Source organism: Camarhynchus parvulus, chromosome 3, assembly GCF_901933205.1.
Source record: "Camarhynchus parvulus chromosome 3, STF_HiC, whole genome shotgun sequence".
Classification (NCBI taxonomy): domain Eukaryota; kingdom Metazoa; phylum Chordata; class Aves; order Passeriformes; family Thraupidae; genus Camarhynchus; species Camarhynchus parvulus.
The window spans coordinates 20,792,276-20,814,370 of NC_044573.1; the positions used below are offsets into that span (position 1 = coordinate 20,792,276).

The following is a 22,095-nucleotide window of genomic DNA, read 5'->3' on the forward strand; positions in this document are numbered from 1 at the left end:
CCCACCCCCGCCATGCCGCGGACCCGCGCGCTGATTGGCCCGCTCACCACGCCGCTAGCCACGCGGCCGCGGACCCGCCGCCAATGGGAGCGCAGCGTGGCGCCACCCGCCCTCCTGAGTGGCTGGTTCGGAAGCGTTCAAACTCCATTGGAGGCGGCGGCGCAGGCGCGCGGTGCCCCCGAGGCCTTTGCCCTCAGCTGGGCGGAGCAGTGCCCTCAGCTGGGCGGGGCGAGCGGCGGGGCGGGAAGGGGATGACGGTGGGCAAAGGGATGGGAGCGGCATTTGTGAGGTGTAACGGCGGCGTCACATCTTTATCCAAACCCACTTTCCCGACCCCAAAGAGAAGCTGAGTTTTGAGAAAAGGAACGACAACATTCTATCCCGGTCGTCACCCGTTCACTGGAAAAGATCAACAGCAGGATCCCGAAGCGCTTTCGCATTCAGTTCTGCTCCCAGGGTTTGGGGTTCGTTTTTTCTTTAGTTTTTTTTTTTTTTTCAGGAGAGGGAGGCAATTTAGCCCAATATTACACGTTGTCTGCCCAGAAATACAAACTCAGTCAAAAAGCCCCAAATAGTTTGTACGTATGGTCTAACACAGAGCGTAGAATGGACACGGCAACAGTGGAGGCTGAAGGATTCTAAGGTTCCTGTGAAGTTCCCTGGGTACCCGTGACTGGTTTTTCAAACCCCCTGGTATTCCCCTCCCTATGCCCCGGACCGCCTCTCTGAGGGGAGTTTCAGATTTGAAGCACAATGTTCCTTTCCATCCGAATCCGTGACTTGTGATTCTATGATCTGATTGTCATTTTACCTGTTTAAATGTTCTGTCTCTCATAATCGTTCTGAGAATATTTACTCAAGCACTGTTCTTTTAATCATATTTAGGAAATCGAGTCAAACAAATCTTCCGTGAGAAGTTAAACAGCTCACCAGTCAGCTGGTGAGAGCTCTGATTATAAATAAACACGGCACAACAAACCCACCAGCACATTGTTAAAAAATCTCCCAACTGTCTCCTGAACAAAACAAGCCATTGCAGTGATGGAACTGATCCATCATAAATACCTCTTCACAAATAATGCTTAAAAAACCCCAAAACAACCAGACAGGCTAGAAATTTCCATGGTGAACTTTATGCAGGTGTTCCTGGGGGAGCAGCACAGAGCAGCAGTGGAGCAGGAACTACTTTAGAAGAGTGGAAAACCCTCACACAATGCCAAATAATTAATGAAACAGGTACTGCCAAATAATTAATGAAAGCTGAGAATCAGTCTGAACTGAAGAGGATCTTCTGCATGGTGGACAAGGGGCAAATGTTCTGTAAGAATAAAATACTCGTTATATGCTACTTTCAGTAAGTGTTTCCCATGGGACAGTAAAAAATGCTGCTTAATCAATTGTAGAAGTTGAAGAGTTTTCATTTTCTACAGATGATATTACAGTGGGATTACTGGTGGACATGGACCTCTAGCATTAGTTCATCATGATTAATCCCTCAGGGTAAGCTTCAGTGAATCAGCCTCAACTTCCATGACTGGTGGCATATTTTTCAGAAGGGGATGAATGAGTAGAGACAGCCTCCAGTGTTCTTACAAGGCATGAAAAATGAAAAATCAGCTGGTGTGTGCAGAGCTTTTAAGATGCAGTCTGATTAATATCTGGATAACTGACGCTAAAGGAAGGGAACCTGACCACTGTTGTCAACTTAAATATGATAAAACACTTTTTCTGAAGCTGATTTCTAAGAATGGTCAGGTTTGTACCAGGTTAATGAGTTGCAAAATAATTTTTTCATATTTGAAAACTTTTATGTAACTGTTACAGGAATTAACTAATTATCATGAAAGATAAAAAGACTCGTAAAGAATACAGAAACTTGTTTTTTCTTTTGCCACATCAACTTATTCTGCACAATACTTTTGTAAGTGTCAAGACATTAATTATCAGAAGTAAATATAAGAATAAAAATATTAGTAAATGTAAGATTGAATTATGAGATACATGCATAAGATCAAATACTCTGAAAAAATAATAACAACTTATAAATGATCTTTTCATAATAACCATCAGTTTGTCTAACACTTGTAATTATTTTCATTATTCTCTACTGGCTAGAATTCTTTAGGTCTTTCTAAGAGGCTCTCAAAATCCCCTGTGTTAGAGTTCCCCATGATTTTGAGCAAAGACTATCTCAAGTCTTGTGAAATGGCTTTTCTCTGTCCTTGAAATTCCATTCAGTTTTTGCCAAATGCCAAAGATCACCATTTATGTTTTCTCACCTGCATTCCTTACTGCAATTTTTAGTAAGGGTCCAGAACAGTAAGTAGAATACAAAAACAACTAAGGGTTAAATTTGTATTGCTACAGCTTCTGTCAGAGCATGTGATGGAACAAAACCAGAAGGGAAAAAAGGAAAAGAAATTCTGATGAGAAAATCTCTCCATTCTTGGATACAACAAGAAGTGGAAACCAGACGGAGCTTCTCCTCCATATGCTTCCTCACTGGACTCAGAATCCATCAGGAAAGGCCAAATTCATGTAAGTGTGTATATAAATACATGTGCACATCAAAGAGCACTTGAGGAGCTGGAGCAATCCCATTCACCCAGGGAGAGATAAATGGGCTGGGTACTCTGTGTCTGGTGGGCTTCCACCTTCCCAGCTTCCCTGGGGAGGCACCAGAGGCAGACACTCTGCCAGCCTGGGTGTGAAAGAGAAGATGGATCATTTTCCTCTGCCTCACCCAAACCCCACCCTGTACTAAGTGATGCCTCTTGCCTCTGGAAAACAAAATTCCCCATCTCTGCCAATGCAAGAAAGTAACTGAGAGGATGGTGGCTGTTTAGGTGTCAGTACTGCAGCTGCACAGTTAAGTCTGCACTAACAGAACCAGTGAGCTACTGTTGTAAAATACGTGTGATTGTTTGTACACCCTTAGATTCCCTATTCTTCACATGGTTTTTCACAGAACACATGGTTTGTTGGGTGAACAGAATGAAGGTTAAGGTGGATGCCATTGGGATGCATAGGGAACCTTACACCTTTTATTTCTCAACTGCCTTTTGCTCTTAAAAATGTTGAAGTAACCTGCACAATCTTTTTTCCCAGTTTATTAACAAAATCAGGGACCACAACATATCAAAAATTGTAACTCTGTCCCCAGTGGAGATGGGGCTGTTTCTCTAGTGAGTATTACAGTATTTTTATGTACCAATTGAAGCTGTTACTGAAGTGCCAATGCCTACACCTGTGCTAGGGTCAGTTGGAGGAATGTATTAATGGATCAAATACCTACAATTGCTCTATTTTTTGGGATCACACTGGCTAGTACAGCCTACCACCAGTGGGGAGGCTTCCTAGTACTGAGGAGGTGACTGAGGTTACCTGTCTTGTCTAATGGATCACATGCAGGTGCTGGACAGGGACCCACAGCTGCAGCAGTTTAAAACGCCTCCAGGCAAGGTTGCCACACAGCCAACCTCCCTTCTGTCCCCCATCTTGCCACTGCTCCTTTGTGACAGCTTTGGGGCTGATCTGAACTGCCAGGTGAGAAGGTTAAACAGGCAAGGGGTATTATGTTAAGCAAAGACCTTTCTGGTAGCATCACATGTACACATATTCATTGGGCTGCAAACTGCTGCATTGTCTGGTGAGATAAATGCCTGTTCCAGCTCAGCAGGTGGAGCAGGGATATGCAGGAGAGAGTGAAGAGGCCTGTGGAGACACCAGCTCAAATGAGTTAAAACATCATGTAACAAGACCCTAAGTCCCTCTGCTCTAATCTCTAGCACCTATCTGTCACAAATGATAGTAAGAAACCTTTACACAATAAATGAATTCTTGGGACTTATAACCAGTGTGTTTTACAGGGATAAAACTGTCTTACATCTCCTGCTTTCAATTAAGTCCCTGATATATTTAGGACAATTACTCTGAATAATTTTCATCACAGGAAAGTATTCTCTGACCTTTACATGCAGTGTAGTATTATTGTGGTTTTTTAATAATCTACAAACTTCTGCATAAGTGTTAACCACTGGATTTAAAGCTGCTGAGCAGTTAACAAAGACAGACCTACTACAATAAAAAATAATAAATTAATTAACCATATAAAGGATTGAAAACCAGGGTGCTTGTTAGTAGATGTTAGTAAATGTTAGTTTTGAATGTAAATGTTACTTGTTTAATGCTTGTTGGTATATTAGAAAGGTGGAGGAAGAAAGCAGACATCTAAAATTAAATGTTTTTTATGTAAGTGGACACATACCCTCCTACCTGAAGATGGGTTTGCAACTATAGCAATAGTTACAGAAGTGAAAAGGTATTAATGTTTTTCTTTCCTGTTCTAAAAACATTATTTTCAAACTCTAACAGCCATTAGCATAATGCTCAAAGGGCTGATGTACAGTTAAGAAAATTATAAATAATTACAGCAATTACATTATGATCTGACACATCAAGTCCATATTGTCGAGGGCTTCAAATTACCAGTTACTAAACTGTAAATAAGATTGGAACAGTTTTTTTTCTTTAGTGGTGATTTCCCTGTCTTTATAGCTCTGTTGCCAACCAGAAATGACAATACCAAGCAAATGTTTCACATTAGATATGTTAACACAAAAAATATATTCATTATACTATCAAACACTGTTATATCTTATGGGCAATGAATTATCAGATTTCAAAGGGCATTTGGTAAGATGGGAAAAGATGGGAACATGTATCCTTCATTGTCCAATCTTCCCTAACTTTCATGGAGCGATGAAAAGCATCTCCTTTGGCCCCCATTTTTGTTAGAACTGTATGCTTAACCACACACAAGTACATCTACTGTGAATATCATCCTCTTCTAAGCAGAGAGAAAGGCAGTTAAGAGAGAAGCGTACTACATATAAACAAAAAGGCATGTACTTTTTTATAGCCATCTCTGACTCCTGCAACCTTTTCTACCACCTTTTTAAAATGGGGAATTTAGAAAATGCCAGCTGGTAAGTAAGGTTACTTCTACTTCTTGTCACACCTTGCTAAGGTTTGTTTTTTCTTTGGCTTACATTTAATAATTTTCTCTCTCTATCACCTTTAACTACTTTAATAACTTTTCTTTTTCACTACTTTTTAATTTCCCTTTTCTGCAAAGGCCATCTCTCCCAGTGGTACCCGGCCATGATATCTGCATGACTGCCTTCAGAAGCCTGAGTTTTGCTTCTTTGCTGGCTTCTCTGTTCTAGGTTCTTGGTCATTTATCATGCCTGCTCAATGCTTATTAATATGCTTAATATTCAGTTTGAACATCCCCTTCCTATGAACTACCATATTAAAGCCTCAAAGCTCATATTTTGTTTCTCCTTTGTTATGATCTGGGATGCACATAAGAATTCAAGTTTTCTTGCTTTCTAATCACTGGCCCAAATTCCAGCTTTTTGTCATGGAAGTTGATTTGTGTTTCTATTATTTTTTGAACATCCACATTGCCCAGGAGAGATACAAATCCATACCCTTTGGAAACACCAGTTCTGTCAGTAATTACTCTCACCTCACAATACACAGTATTGTATAATTTAAAGAAACTCCAAATTTCCACTTTATTCACCTTTAAATAAATTCTACCAACCAAGACTGTGTTTGGCATGATTTTTCCTTCTGGCCAAACATGACCCTGACTGACTGTTGACAAAGGGGTGTTACCTTCTGAAGTACTTGCACAGTGGGTCTCTGCATTTGCACACATCATTTGCAGAAGCTGAGGTTGTGCCCACACACTAAAAAATAAATGAAGCTTCTGAAACAAAAACAATATGGACTTTATGGACTTCTCTGAAAAAAACCCCAACCCAACCCAAACCTGCAGACAGGGTTTTTTGTTTTGTTTTGTTTTGTGTTGTTTTGTTCTGTTTTGTTTTGGTTTGGTTTTTTGGGGGGGCAGGGGGGCAGGTTTTGGGGGTTTTTTCCGCAGAAGTGGATAAAGGCAGCTGTGCACAAACTTCTGCCTCATGGGTTGTGTACAATGGATCTCATCTGGATTTACACGGGACTGCTTTCTATTTGAATCTGTATGGGTTACCTTGAGCCCAGGTAATTCTCTCAGGTGCTGGATACTCTTCTCCATGGCGTTCCACCTGCTTGGGCACACCACTAGATCATCCTGGAAAGAATTCTTTTCCCTCATGCTTGACAGGAGTCACCAGAACACTCAAGGACATGTTCAGCACACTGAATTCTTTCATGTATCAGATGGCTTATCTGCCAGTATCTCCTGTTCAGCTTCCCATTCTTGCTCAGTGCAAGACTCAGATAAGCACTTCCACTCATCATTATCCCTGTTAAAAGGTTAAGTCTTTACCTCATTTCAGCCCTGCTGACTGCTTGCCATCTGACTTAACCCGGCCACTGACAGAGGGCTTTAGGTCCACAGTGTGTCTGCAGCCTGAAACCCAGGATCTAAGCTGAAATATCGGTCTTCTGACAGCCAAGAATTCAATGTGAGGAAATTCCACTGTTATTTATTATACACATATATTTGTTACTTATATATATATATATATAAATTTATATGTATATGTATATTTAATGCATGTACTTATCTGAGACTATACTTGCTTTGTGTTGTGTTCACTTACCAGTCAAACAATTTATTAGACAGTGAGATCATTAAGAACATCACGTACACCATTCATGACAAAGTAATCAAATCCCTTAGTCTCTACCTATCTTAATGTTGTCTCTAAAATCTTCCAGTGTTTCTCTGTGAAAAGTTTGTTTATTTAAGACAAAAGTACACTTCCTTATCCTACCCTTACCATAACCATGCCAACATTACTTCTGCTGTTGTTGCAGGCAAGCTCTACAGTGAGTTTTCAGTCACCCAAGTAATTGTAGTAGGAAACCCATCTCAAACAGCCATAGTTTATGAGCCACTAACTGAAATGATCCAACAGACTAAGTATGGAAGGAGGAAACAACTGCTCTCTACATCTTAATGACTTTGGTTATCATTTTATCTCCTCACCTCTTCCAAGTCTAAATGTCAACAGTTTTATTGATATTTCCTATACTATTTTTGTATTAATCCTTTCCAGGAATTTTTTAATGTATTTCAAGTCTTTTCAGAGCATCCAGCTTATCATGCAAATGACAGTCAGCATAGAAAATAATGTTTACATATACACCTCTCAGCATCCCAAACTGCTCTAACTCAGAGCAAGTTCCCTGTTTGTTTTGACCAAAAGTGAGAATAGGAATCAGAGGTTTTTTAGAAACAATATACAGATCCCAAAAAGCTGAGACACATCTAGCTGAGGTTTTATTCTTTTACAGTACACTTCAGAAAATAATTTCAGAAAACTTTAAAATCTGGAGTTTCAGAGTGCTCTCATATCCAAGCATGGTCTTAGACCCATTTCACAGACATGAGCAAATATTAATGGCTCAATTCAAGTTACACAGGTTTGTGACAGTCCCAAATCCACATTTTAGATTATGACATTAGCTCTTTGCTTTCTCAAGAAACCATTTATCTCTGAGTGGCTGGGGTGTCCACAGTCAGACACATAAATCTATGCTGAGATGCATGAAGATAATCACAAGTGGGCAGCCACTAAAGCATCCACAAGTCAGTGGTGTATACTGACTTCAAGGCAAGCTGAAAAACTAAGTTCTGCTAAAAGTTAATAATTTTTTTTTGTTTGAGTTGGGTTGTTTTTTTGGTTTTTTTTGTTTGTTTGTTTGTTTTGTTTGTTTGGTTTTTTTTGCAAGAGGCCACTATTTTAAGGAATTTGAAGACTTAATACCATGCTAAATGGTACATTCAGAAATATCCAAATTGGTAATCCCTGAAAACTGTAAAAATGTTATTAATTCTGTAATTGGACAGCAGTAACAGTTGCATAGTAAGTTACATTCATCGTCCCAAACCCCTTTGGAGTACTGGCAAACATGGAATCAAAAGTTCATTACTTTATCCACAAATACTAAAAAATTTTTTGTTTTACTGCCATCACTGGAGACCTGAAAAGAGACACAGGTATTAAACAAGTCCTCAGGCAGAATACAACCCTAAGGAAACTAGGATATTCAACACAGTGTAGTTTATTTGCACAGATAATCAACCAAGACTTACTACAAGACTGGGTGCTGGCTAAGTTGTGATAAGCCATAGAGTATTATAACATGTTAGCTCATGCTTGGTGGCAACAGGTTTGTTTTCCAAGGTTGTGTAATCCAAATTCCTTTTCTAAGAGATGATTTTGAGAAGCACTATTAAATGGAGTAATTAATGAGAGCACTGAATACTAGAGAAGTTGGTTTGTTTGGTTTTTTTTTGGTGGTGAGCTTCAAACATTTAAAGTATCAATTTATAAAGAACTAATATGATTTTAGGAATGGCAATTTCTGCTAGTGCACTAAGTTTCTGCTTACATTACAATCAGGTCAGTGTACCCAGCTGTAGCACATGACAGAGATTTTAGGAACACATTTAAGGTCACATTTACAATACAAATCGGGAATGTGTTGCAACTGCATTCTTTGATTTGATTGTAATGTAGATGACTGTAAAGCTAATTAAACATCATCTACTGTTCACAGGAGAAACCACCAGATGTTGCTTAAGCACATTTTAAAGACAGTTTTGTATGAAACAGGTTATGACATGGTTTCATCAACCAACAAGGACTGAGATTTTTCCATGTTATAAGATTCTTTAACACACTCAAAATATGTTTAATACAGGTTTTGCTAACAGGGTGCTAAGCCACTTCAAAATTCCTTGTACAGTTTCATAACAAATGTTGCCTATATTTTGACATAAAGTCAGTTTTCCTCCGCTGATAGTTAACCATTTGATCAAGCTGAATGGTGTTGGGCTTTATTTTCTTGAGGGTTTGAGAAAACATTCAGGCCTACCAAATCCAAAATTTGGGTTGAAAAAAAAAACAACTAGTCTCTCTCCTTTATGTTGCTTTCATCTGGAATCAAAAAAGCACCTTCTTAAGATCACTATCATTATCTCAGTTTTCAGACAAGAAAACAGACACAGAGATGTGCTGCTACATGCCCGACATCAGCCAAAAAACTGGTAGCTAAGGTAACTGAGGTACAGTCCTATGTCAGTGAGTTATTTCCCATTTGTTGAGATGTTTCTATTTGTATGTTATTTAGATATTTATTCTATTTTGTAGAGCACAATACAATAATCCCGGTGATACTGTACAAGGATACAGTGTAAAAATTGAATTATACCAGAGCAGAGCAAATATACTTGAGATAGAATCCCTAAATCATTACAAGTCAATAACATCTCTAAATATAATTTAGAGGTGCCGTGTTTTCAGGTAAAAAAAATTGCTGTAAAATTCCCTAGCAGCATAGAAAGATAGTACCTAATCCAGCTCACATATGACTTGGTACAAGATTAACCATCAAAGTTGGCTGGATGGTTCAAATTTGAACCAGCACAGGCATCTGGAATGAAATCAATAATTTGTATCTTGTAATCTTTGTAATTTGTAAAAATAATTTTTTACCTCGAATTCTTAAAACAGTTTAAGTAACACCTAAGCTAGTTTTAGTCTCTTACTGAATCACTCCCCAGCTAGCAGATAAGAGCAGTTAGTTTTAATCCCAAATTCATATACTCCTGACTGATCTTGAGGAACAAAGGTATACATAAAGATTGCAGGCTTTAATAGTCCTAGAAAACTGTAGTAGCACCAACACAGCAGATTTGCATATGGAAAACTCTTTGCAGGAACTGGGAAGTTTGGTGTTTTAAAGCACCTACTGCTACAATCTGTGAAAGTCTAATACAGATATCAATCACTGCATTAAGTAATCTCATGAAAAGTAATGATCATTACAATTCCTAGTTTTGGGAATTTTTCTCTTGGTTGGGTAAATTTGCAATGCATTTTAATTTGTAGAGTTTGTTGAGCTGACCTTGCTCTTGCTGAGAATCAGTATGATTTTATTTATTCTAGTTACTTTCATTTCTTCTAGGGGACCCGATCCTGCGGGTGACCAATATTCCAAATCTCCCCCCTGAAATCTTCCCATCCTTCAGTGTGTCAGTGACTCTTGCAACATTGTTTCTTTTGCAGTTAAGCTCCCTAAAAAAGTTTCTTTCAAATGCTGGGAGACCTGAGAAAGTGAAAGTGACCAGCTGCAAACCAGGAATCTAACTAAAAGACTTTAGGGAACCAGCTCACCACCTCCAGGCACAGATGCAAAAGTCAGTATTTACTGCGTTAAGAACAGCATCCTTACACCTGGCCCATCATGGGGAGGACAGGACAGCAACCAAACAAGTTAAATCCTAGTTTTGTTGTGTACTACCCTCATTCGTAACTTTCTACTCAGTAAGGTAATCCCTTTTCTATCAGTTCAGAGCACAGCAGCTCCATGATCCATTTTATCATCTCATTCTGACACCTGATATTTTTTCTAGATTGTTACACTAAGCTCTCGTATCTACACAGGGTCAAGTACAATTCAAGTTTAAATCTTAAATGGTGTCACTTCTTAGTGCCTCAGTGTAGCTGTATGTAAAATGGGGATAATTACTTACTTCATTAAGGTGTGGTGCTTGTAAAATGCTTGAGAGTCTCAGATGAAAAGTAGTGCTTGCAAAATGTAATTATAATATTATTATGCCAGAGGTAAAGCATAGACTTGTGATTCCATGTATAGTGTTTAAATACAATTACTTATCTATCAAAATCAAGAATCTGTGCTATTTCTCTTTCTCTCAACTCCTGATCCTCTTACCATTAATAATCTGAGTAAAACTGACTCCAGTGAATCTGCTCACTTACTCCTTCAGTAAGGTGTACAAGAAACAAACAGTAACAGCAACTCCAACATAGTATCAATTCTGATTTATCACTATTTTTAATATTTTCCCCTGTTTGCAAGAGTCCTTAACTTTCTCGAAGCATCACAGTTGTTTTAAAGGGATACCTGCATTTCTGTAGATCCCATTGGTACCAGAGGTATTTGTACGCACATCCTAGAATGTGGATGATTTTTGGAATGTGGATAATTTTAAGTAAGGGTAGTTTTTCAGGCAAAAATAATTTTGCAAATTGCCCATTAGCTATGATACACAAGAGTATCTACACATAATTTCTAATATTCACATTGCTCTTAAGCCTACTTGATTTGCTGTGATATATTCAACACTGTTGGTAGCCTCAACCTTCCTGACAGTATTCCAGTGTGATGTGTTCCCTGCTCCTTTTGCCATTTACACCAGGCATCAGAAGAGCTCTCCCACATCTGCCAAGTCCTGGGCATTTTGCGTAATTACAAACCACCACGTTTTAGGCCAACTTCAGGTTTTCTCCTGCTTGCTTTCCAGCAAAGCACAGAGGCATGACGGCGGCGTCATGAGTGTTTTCCCATCACGGGTATTTTACCCTCCGTGCAGCTGGAAGAGTAGGGGTAACTACACTTCTACAAGTGAGGGTCACACAGTAAGCAGGAGACTGAAAGGGCTGAGACGGGAAGAGCAGAAGCAACACAGGGAGGAATGGAGAGAAAGGATGCTGTCGCGCAAGGCTCCAGGAGATGCACAGGGAGTTAAGGAAGAGCAGAAAAGTGGTTACAGGGAAGCAGGGCGGCACCGCGCCTTCGTACGGGAGGGCTGGAAGGAGGATCTCAAGAGCTCCCAGGCCCACGCGTGCAGAGCCTCCTCAGCTCCCTGCCCGCCCATTCCCAAAGCCTGTCTGGGGCCGACCCGCGCGTGGAGCCCCGCGCGGGGCGGGAGGGCCGGGAAGCGGCCGGTACCGCACCTGGCAGCTCTGCCCTCCTCGGGAGAGCCGCCGCCGGCAGCCGCCCGGATTGGCAGGAGCCTGCGCCCTCCTCTTCCTCCCTCCTTTTCCCTCCTCCGCGGGGTGGGTTTCAGCCCTCCTCCGCCTTCCTTGGGGAGGGGGTAAGAGTTAAAAAAGAAAAAAGGAAAAAAAAAGAAAGAAAGAAAGAAGGAGAAAGAGAAAAGAAATCTCAAGTCGCGTCCCCGACGTCTCCGGGCCCCGCGGCCGCAGCGGCCGCCCCACATTCCTGGCATTCCTGGGCCGTGACTCCCCGCGCCGCCCCGGCCCCAGCCGGGCCCCGGCCCCGCCGCCTCCAGCTCGCCCGCCCGCCGGCCCCGCTCGCCCCCGCGGGACACCAGTCTCCTCCCTCCCGCCCTGCCTCCCTCCTTCCCGCACCCCGCGGCCGGCAGCAGCAGCTCAGGGCGCCCGGCCCTCCGCGCCGCCACCGGCGGCCGCAGCGCCCTCCCGGCCGCCCCGCCGAAGTTCCCCGCGGTGGCCGGGCCGGGGCGGCGGGAGCCGCTCTCCCTCCGCAGCGCTGGTGCCGGCGGCAGCCGCGGGCGCGCACAAAGCCGGAGCCGCCGCGCTGCCCAGCAGGTAAGGAGCCAACGCCGCCGAGTTCGCTCGAGTTCGGGCGCGTCCCCGCGCAGACTTTGAAAGAGCCCGAGCAGCGCCTCGCACTCGCCGTGTGCGGTCGGCAGCGTTCGCGTGGGGCTGGCTGTGCGCGGCAGCGGGCTAGCACAGCTCCGCCGGGGGTGCGCCGCTGTCTGTGAGCCTCCAAAATAGCCATGCTGGGGTTACAAATGCCGGTCGGTGACCTGCGATAAGCGAGCCTTGGACGGTCCGTCCAGCCCGTGAATTTAATCTGTTAGACACTCAGATAACACGGCATTTGTCTAGTCAAGAGGTATTTGTAAATAGCGAGGATCGGCTATTTACAGGGCTCCGTGCTGGGCTGCCTCTATTTACATCGCGGCATGCCCGTGTCTGCCTTCCCCTCCGCCCGGGGCTTTACCTTGCTCTTTGTTAGTTACAGTCAAGCCTAAACTGGCCGTCTTCGGCAAGTCTGTAACTCTGCCGAGTGCTGCAGCAAAGATCGCAGCGAGGCACAGAAGAGTGACATCTGCTCTCGTTTCTGATGTGGCAAAGTCGATGAATCGTTAAGATCTCAAACCAGCTCACTTTATTGGGGTGTATTTGGGACGAGCGTTGCATAATGTATGTGTGGTATGTGGATATGATGTGTGTTGGAGCTTTCCTTTCGAGTATGTTTTATCTCTCTGATTCGCATGAAATATTCATATGTTTCCATTATAAGCAACTCTTTGGTTGTTTGTAGCTTTAACAAGGTGGGAACAATGACCCGTAAAAGGCTCAGATTCGATATGTTGTTGCCCAAGAAGTTTTCTGGGATTTTTGGCACATAGCCTGAAACCATAGAAGAAATGCTTTTACCAGAAGTCAGTTATTTTTTCTTTAAACTTTATGCAGATAATTGCTACGGGGTTTGCTTATTCCAAAAACACTGTTACATGCTGCAGTTCTTCAGAGTTTGGAAAAATATTCAAAAAAGCCCCCAAATCACAAGTCACCACGTGCCAACTTCCATATTATGAGAGGAGATAGCTCTTTTTGAGGAGAGATGTGAGGGGAGGCAGTCCCAGCAGAGACTTGTTCTCGTTATCCAGCTGAGAATGTCCCATCAAATACAAGTGACAAAATACAGATTAAACAGCTTTTGCTCTTGGTCTCTGGGGGTTTTATTCCTGACATCTAGTAGTTGTTACATGGTATAAAATAGAGCGTGTGTTGACATTATAGTAATGCCAATAAGCTTTAGGACCTGTTCTGTTACTGGCACTACTTGAACTCTTTTTGGTAACTCTTTAGAAGGCTGTGCCAGAGATGCTTACAGGCAGAGGGCACTTGTGTATATCTCAAGGGTCATGATACAAAACTTGGGAGCTTTGCAAACTTAAGGGCTGAAGAACAGCCCATCAGCTAAAAGATAGTCCCTAAAATCTGTGGCAGAGCTTGTGGGCCATCAATACTGCCAGTGCATTTATGTGTGAGAAGCTGTATAAAGTACATCTGCCTTGATGCATCCTCAAGGAATCCAGTGGTGCATACCAAGGCCAGAGCAAGGGCTGCTGGGCTGATCTCTATAGTGAGCAATAAGAGCTTTTGTATGTACATTATATTTAGAGTTTTACACCTGCCTTTTAAATGTTTCTGTAATAGTAGCAGAAGTAGCTTTGGTGCAGTGTTGTTCATGAGGGTTAATTAGCAACCAGTGTTAGTACTAATGACTGACTTTTCTCCTGGTCATTCTTGTCCAGCAGAAGCCCATGAGTCAGTTATTGTAACTTAGGTATGGAATGGCTTTCTATGAAATGCATCTACTCTTGTGCATTTAGCAAATTGCTTTGGCCAATTGCCAGTTGCTTTGGCTCCTCCAATCATGGAGAAAGTATTTTACATATACACACACAGAGTTGTGTGCATAGTTCTGATAACTCTAAGGCTTCCTTTTTCTATGTTTATAGCACTGAGCCAATCTGCTGCTCTTCGTTCTGTTTCTCATCATATGCAGTGAGGCTATGTTTGATTAATTGTTACTTAAGTAGCTCATTTTAATATGGATTTACGTTTAGCATAGGTGTATGCAGTATGAAAAGTGTACTTGAACTCCATCTCCTCAGCTGGAAGCAAATCCTCTGTTGCAAGGGTTTGTCCACTGAGGGGGAAATGTATAAATTGCTGGTAGTGTACAACAGGTACAAAGTTTTCAGCAGGCAGTGCTGCTCAGCAGCATATACATCCTAGTCCTGCAAAGACCCACCCATGTGTTTCAATTTACCTTGCCTTTCAAATGCCTTTGAAACCATGGGATTTCTTTTATATAAGTAATAATAAAGGTGTATACAAGTCACTGCAGGAGCCAGGCTATAATACTTAGTATGCAGTGTATTTGTGCGTGTGTATTCAGCTCAGTTGTAAGAAGATTTCAGTAAAGGCCCAATTTTTATGCTGAGCAGATGCCATAGATATTTTTTTATATCTAATTCTACTGTGAAGTACAGCATACCTTCACCTATTATGCTTTGTGGAGTTCCATTGGACAAGACCTGATCTTTGAAAATAAAGCAGTACCGTGTAGATTTTCCTCCTGTGAGGAGGCAGTATGGTGCAAGATTGTCCATGAGCTTCTCTGAAGTTTTATGTGAAAAAGTCAGGTTTCTTTTTTAAAATCTACTGGTTTTCTATTCAGAGACTTCATGAAAACTGCTGCATCCACCTATGAAATTGTTAAAAATATATATTAAAAAGCAAGAATTAAAGAGTAGTTCCTAAAGGAATGGAGGTAGACCAGAGCTCAAGTCCATGTTTGTGGTAAAAATATGATTTTGGTTTCATTATCTAACCCCTATCCTCCTGTGCCTGGTGCGGGGGACCTTAAAACTCACTGGGCTGGTGCAGCTTCTGCTGGCAGTGCTGGATTCAGTCCATGTCCAGAGCAAGTGTAGCCTGTCCCATGGGGTGCCCTTGCTCTCCTTAAAGCCTTTTGCTCTGCTGTGCACGTGGAGCTGAAGAGGTGATCAGTGAGGAGACATGTCACACCCTCTGAAGGAACAGGGCTCCTCACCAATGTGGAGATAGCCCCAGGAGAAGGAACTGCAGTCCATGACTCTTCCCCCTTCCTGTGGGCTCTCAGCAGGAATGAGGAGAAATCAGGAATGTAAAAGGAATTAAGGACACTAAATTATGGTGCAGCACAAAATATGTAAAAAGAAGTGCATATTTGTTCTAAAATGTATTTCCTACCTTACCATGGCTGTCCTAATAAGCTGTTGAACATGTTATTGTCAGCTATATGTGAATACCTGAGTGACTGTAAATTTAGCTAACATTAAGAAGGTTTTCTGACCAAAGGACTTTTCTGGAGAATGTTGAGTATATGACATAATGGATGCCTGCTGGCTTGGGAAGAAGAGAATGCTGACCCCTCTGATGTTTTGTAGCCATTGGGACAGTCCTATTTTCTGCTCATGTAAAGAGTTTAGGTACCAAGCTTTGCTCAACACCAAGCATGTCTTCTGGAAACTGCAACTCTTCTTTCTAATTCTCACTCAGTCTACCTGTCCTTATGACTAAGAATACTTTTTTATTTTGTCAGTAACAATGTAAACCTAAAATTACATTATGTGATGTATAAACACCTCTGAAAAGAGGGTGGTACACATGCATGTTGGTGATCTAATAAATTAGATGAATGATGGTGTGCCAAAACTTGCTAATGAGGCAAAAGTATTTGGATTAGGCAAGATTGAAGAAGACTGAGAAATTGTAAAGGGAATCCAAGAAAGCTGGGTGAAAGGGAAGCATAGCAGATGATGTTGATAAATTCAAGAATATGCATGTAAGACGGAATAATCAAATTACTTGCTCACGTTACTGGATTGTAAATTAACTATATTTATTAAGGTGGAGAGGAAGATTTCAACAATGTTTTATTTGAACTTGTGCGCCTTCTTAATGCTTAGTGCTGGGCAGAAGAAAAATGCCACAGCTGTTTTGCAATATTGTGTTAATGACACAAAGGATGTTATTAAACTGGTGCTCAAATTCACCTAGAATAATCAGTTTGTGGTCTCCAATCACAGGAGAGTGATTGAAAAATATTCATATGATGTTGAACAGAAAATATTAATGTAGGACTGTTTCAAGGGGGTCAGTTAGAGGAGGTAGGATGTATATGTGCAAAATAGTGCTTGACCATTACCGTTTGATACAATGACTTGTTACAGGTCAAAGTAACAGTTTGAAAGACAAAGTGTATAATACTTCTAAATCACCATTTCCGGTGTATATGCCACCAAAGGAGATCATATAAACCAAAGCCTGTTAGGATGGACAAGATAAGTGTTCCTAGGGACAGGAAGAACAGTCACAGCTACAACGAAGGGATGTTAACTGGCCCTAGGATGTAAATCAGCCCTATCTGACAGGGACTGAGAAATTTCTCTTAGGACAGATGATGCTATATGTGCCTGTTGTGATATTTTGCATGTTTTTTACAGGGTAAGCTGCTCTTAGAAGAAGGGTATTGGGCTGATGTTTAGACACACTATAGTAGTTTCTCTTTTGTACTGTGAATGATGCTGATGCTAATTACATATTCGTGCAGGGAGAATTGAAAGATTAATTTTTTTTATATGCTTATGTTTCATGGAAAGCGTGTCTTAGACTTTAAGTCTTAAACACATCAAGTTTGATGTTTTTAACTTCAGATGTGCTCTGCTATGGCCTGGGTTGGCATAGAGAAGGACAGAAGTGATGGTTAGGCTTCATTTAAAAGACAGATAGCATTGCTATCTGTTATTAGTCAGTTTGGTTATGATTTCTAGTATGTTTCCTGATAGAGGGTGTTTTAAAATTTGGGTAGTTAATATACTTTTGATTTCTGTATCAGAATGATAGTTTTGTGGCTGTAAGAAGCACAAGGACTGGTTTATGGAGGTAACTACATCTCTTGCAGCTTAGTGGGTGTTTCAAAGAAAATATTGTCAAAGCACACCATGGTATACTTGATTCTTTCAGGTCTGTCAGCTGGGGGAAAGACTGATTTAGTAGCCGGCATTGTGATTGATCTAACAGTCAACACCTCATTAACAGATTGTGTATGTAGTGTATAACATAGTCAAGAGTTGTCTGTAGAAGTTTCAGGAAACAATGCTATAGCTTAAAAAATAAGAAGCCAGGACTTGTGCAACTTTTAGGTGGTCTAACCAGCCAGAATGAGCTGTCTTACAGCCTGCCTGCCTTGCAGCTATCTGCAAAATAAAATGTGGACTGACTTTGCCTTCCCCATGGAAAAGGCTGAAGGTGTGTGAAGGGGAGCCTCACACTGCTTTTTGAACTTAGAAAATAAAGTTTATGGGAAGACTGTCATTTGTAAAGGTGCATAAAAGTGATGCTCTGTCCTGGGACATTCTTTGGCCATTGGGCTGGATTCAAAGCATATCTCTCTGAAGGACAGAGGGTAGGGCCTTAGCCCAGGAGAAGTTGGCAGTGTAAGAGAAGCAGGAGGTTACCAGTAGTTGTTTTAACTTGTGTTTGTGAAATTCTTTCTTGTTTTTACAACTGAGAAAATAGTTTGCATTCCTAAGGTTTTTGAGATTAGCTCTTATCATGGAACTCCCTCTTTTGAGAGGAGGCATTCACTACCTTGTAGATAAAATGCCTTCAGGTTTTTATTGGTGATGATAATTGAGCCAGGTTTTTGGACAAGCCTGGGCAAAATCAGGGGACTTTGCCAATCAGAGATTCAACAGATAGAAGCCAGATCCTGTTTTTGATGTCTGTCGCTGGTGCCATTTTGATTTTGACCTCTTCACACAGGACTTCCATTTGTCCTTTCAGTGCAAAGTGTGTCTTGTTGGTGGTGGAAACCCTGCATTTTCTTGGTATGTGATATGCAGTGCTTATCTCAGGTGCTTTGAAAGGGAGACAGTGTGTGAAGGAATTTCTACACAAAACATTGTGCCTGTTGTTTACCAGAACAGAGGGAGAGGAGAGGGGAAGGCAATGTATTTAGGCTGAATTTGCCTTGTGATGAGGTGGAGTGAAACTTCTGATGCCTTCAGATGGATCAAGCCTTGGAAGTCCTACCTCAAACACAGAAAAGAGGCATTTCAGGGGCAACCTGACATCTCCATTGAGAGGTTTGCAAAATGCCCCATATGAACAGACCTGCCTCAGGAAGAAAAACCCTGATGAGCTTTAGGGGTGGGAATTTATTTGAAAGATTATGGAAAATGGGCATCTGAAATGATAATATTTTTTCTTTTATTTTTCTTGTTTTTCCTAGTTTGGCATACTTTTAAGAGCTACTGAGTGTAATTGATGTCTATTTACATTCCTTATAGTGTTGTGAAGATTCAGCCTGTTTAGGAAGATGCTTTGGTCAGCTTAGCAGATAAGGAAATCGTCTGCTAATTGAAGGGGGTGGCTGGTGTAGTCTACTGCTGGTAGACAGAAATATTTATTGACAGATCTTCAGAGCTCCCTCAGTTTCAGAATGTAGGGTGGACAGGGCAAGTTTCTGCTTGTGAATAAAACAACTCAGGTAGATGTATTTGAGTAAAGTTCCTGTGATTCCTTCCACCTCTGCCAAGACTGTTCTGTGGGAATCTGTGACAGCAGAGGAAGCTGAATCACAGTATTGATGTGCTGCTGTTCCCCACTTTGTCGTGGTTGACAATAAGAGGGTTTTTTTGCAAGTTCTCTTCCATGTATCCATGTTCCCCTTTTTAGCTTGGTGCCCCAAAAAACATCAGTGCAGAGCCGGAAATTTTGTTTGTAGAACAGAACTGAAATATTGCAGGAGAGCATTTTTGAGGTGAGATAACATTTAACATCCAAATGGTAAGTATGTTGATTGCTAGCAATTTCACTTCCATTTTTAAAATATCTTTCTTTCTGACAAGGGGGAAATAAAAGCTGCCATTTAAAGATGAATGTTATTTTAAATTTTTGTATATTTTAGGGCTTTTGCTATGCAGTTTGATGTTGCATGCTGCTAAACATTATCTATAAAGTGTTTAAATATAATGTTGTATATATGGAGAAATACATCTCAATTTATAAGTCATGCTTTTGCATTCCTTGCTGTATTGTAGAATGTACTGGGAAGTTTACAAATAGGAAAAGACAAAATACATGTTTTGAATTATATCCTAAGGAAGAGAAGAATTCATTTGGTGCAATAGGCAAATGGTGTGTTGGGGAATGCTGGCCTGTATTCTTAAGGATTTTGGTTTCTTTGGTCATAGTCTGCCCTCTGAAGCTGGTTCACCTCTTGAAAGCTTTTCTGGTTTCTGCATTTGATTAGGAAATTGCCATGTGCATTTGAATATGCAAATTCAGAAATGCAGATTTTTGGTTCAGTAATTGAGACAGTTGTTTTAGAAGAAAATTACTGATACCACCTCAGGACTTGCTTGACTTTGTGAAGTGATGAGCATTTCTCTGAAGCTGGAATGAAAAGCAGCACCTGTAAGGAGAATGCAGTAGTGGGGGCAGGAGATCTCTGCTAGCTGTGTTAGTTTTGCTCTAGCTGCTCTTGTTCCTTGCTGCTGATGTAGTACCCTAAAACAGTTGGTCACAGAACAGCTCTGAGTTCTTGTAGTGTACATTTGCATATAACTTTTCACTACTGAAAGGGTAAATTATTACTGTGGCTAGGTTGAGCTTTCAAAACCTTATCTAACGATGGCCCAGTTGTCTCTTTTGATTTACAAATGGGTTTATCCGGAGAGACTGATGTAGTCATGCAGTTTTTCCTTGAACCTGACTCAGGTATGAAGACTGCCACCCATGCACTAATTAATCTGTCAAAACATCTGACAAGGGGTGGGTGCACATTGGAGACAATTAGTCATTTTGTCTATTAGTTAATAATGTCAACTTTAGTTGATGTTATATAAGGTTTCTTACCTACCTTTGTAATTTCATCTTGTGTTACAGTAGAAGTTTGTTAACACGTGGCTCAACTTCCATGTTAGCTTTGTGTGGCCAGTGTCCTTTGCATGTAGCATACAGCTGTGAAATTCTGCATTTCCTACCCCCATGCATTCAACAATACACTGCAATGCTCATGACTGGCTGGACTATAAGCTGGTGATAATAAAGTCCTCTGCATGTAAATGTGTTCAATAAGAGGGGCATTCAGCTAACTTCAGGTAACATTGTCCACTGTTAAATGTCACTTAATTTTGCTTTCTCTGCTCTCTTTAATAGTAAAGAGATTTATAAAGTAATTAATTTTTTTACTTGAGATGGAATCAGAGCAAGCTCATTTGTCAGTCTCTTTGTATTTTATGTTTCAATCAAAGAGAGCAACAGAGGATGGGACAATGACAGTGAAGGATATCCTCCATTATTCCAATAGTTTCTTATGATGAAGAAGACAGGTTAGAGCATGTTTATCTCAAGAAGGCTTTTTACCACAACCTGAGTGCCCCGTGGCAGTGGTTTTGAAAGCAGAACGTGTTCATTTTGTTGAGTGCCTTTTGCAAAGGTTAAGATATGTGAATGAAAATAACATTTAAAACTTACATGTTGGAAAGGACCCTTTGGTAATACAGTTAATAAAATAATTTTATAAGTTCAAGGCAGAATCTAGATTGTTTATTAGGAAAACTTCCCAATAATAAGCTCTATGATTTGTAGTATTGGTTTCTTAGGAATAGCTCTGTTGTGGGAACTGTCTTAAAATAAGACTTAACAGTCCACTGAAGCATTCACTGAAGAGTCAGTGTCTTTGTCAGAAAAATGGACAAGGTTCTGGCTTTGTAATCAAAGAGGTCACTTTCTGCATAGTGGTTTGAAATAATAAAGTAGTTTTTAATTTAAAAACCTGTGATATTAGCTCAAGTAATTATTATTTTTTGCCATTCTTTTAGAAATAAAGATGAATTGGGTTACTGACCTTGGGGAAAAAAATCAAGGGTTTTTGGTTGTTTTGTGAGGTTTCTTTTTTTGCTTAAGTATTGGAATCCGTTTTTTAGCAAAGGATCTGGTAAAATGGTTGTATAAAACCAATCCAGAAATCTTTAAGTAAGAACTTTTGGCAGTGCAGTGTTTTGGGGCCTTTGTGAGCAAAGTGACCTCCTTTGCAGTACTTCATACCTTCATACCTGTACTTTGCTAGACACATTTGCTTTATCCTGAGGCATTTGACAGACCATGCATTCATCCACCCGTGTATGTTCCTGCCCTGCCTGTGGCTGTCTTGAGGTGTGATGTCCAGGAATGTTTCACATTGACCACGCTGGGTGCTTTGTACACCACGTTCCGTCAGCATCATTCGACCTGCTCTCTGCAACATACTCCAAGCAACGTCCTAAATGCCTCTCACAGAGAGCCAGCATGGATAGGGACTGTTTGGGTGATGACTGTGATGACTTAAATGTAGATTTCCTTCACTGTTATCTCAGTGAAGTTATACTGGTATGTGTGGTGATTTCTGTGTACAGCGCTCAAACCTAAAAGAATTTAATCAGGGTAACAAATAGGGCTGATAGGGCTGGGTATCAAGTGCTAACTGCACAGAAAGGGGCTCTGCACCCAACAGTGCAGAATCTGTTCTGGATGATGTTGTTAGTGATGGGTGTTTTGTTAAGTCTTTATGTGATGATTCCTCTACCCATTAGGAAAAGAGATGGAGGAGAGCTTGAAATGTTTGTGGGGTTTTTCTAGTTTTGTTTGGTTTTAAAACATATCTCATCCC

General features: G+C 41.0%; 1 protein-coding gene across 1 annotated transcript in view; it reads left to right on the plus strand.

The window, feature by feature from the left end:
- The first annotated feature begins 11,918 nt into the window (after nucleotides 1–11,918).
- Nucleotides 11,919–22,095, plus strand: part of PTPN14 (protein tyrosine phosphatase non-receptor type 14) — a 110,364-nt gene continuing 100,187 nt past the window's right edge. Inside the window, exon 1 of the mRNA XM_030946687.1 lies at nucleotides 11,919–12,398. The gene's annotated coding sequence lies outside the window, so the exon portion shown is untranslated. The remainder of the gene's footprint in view (nucleotides 12,399–22,095) is intronic.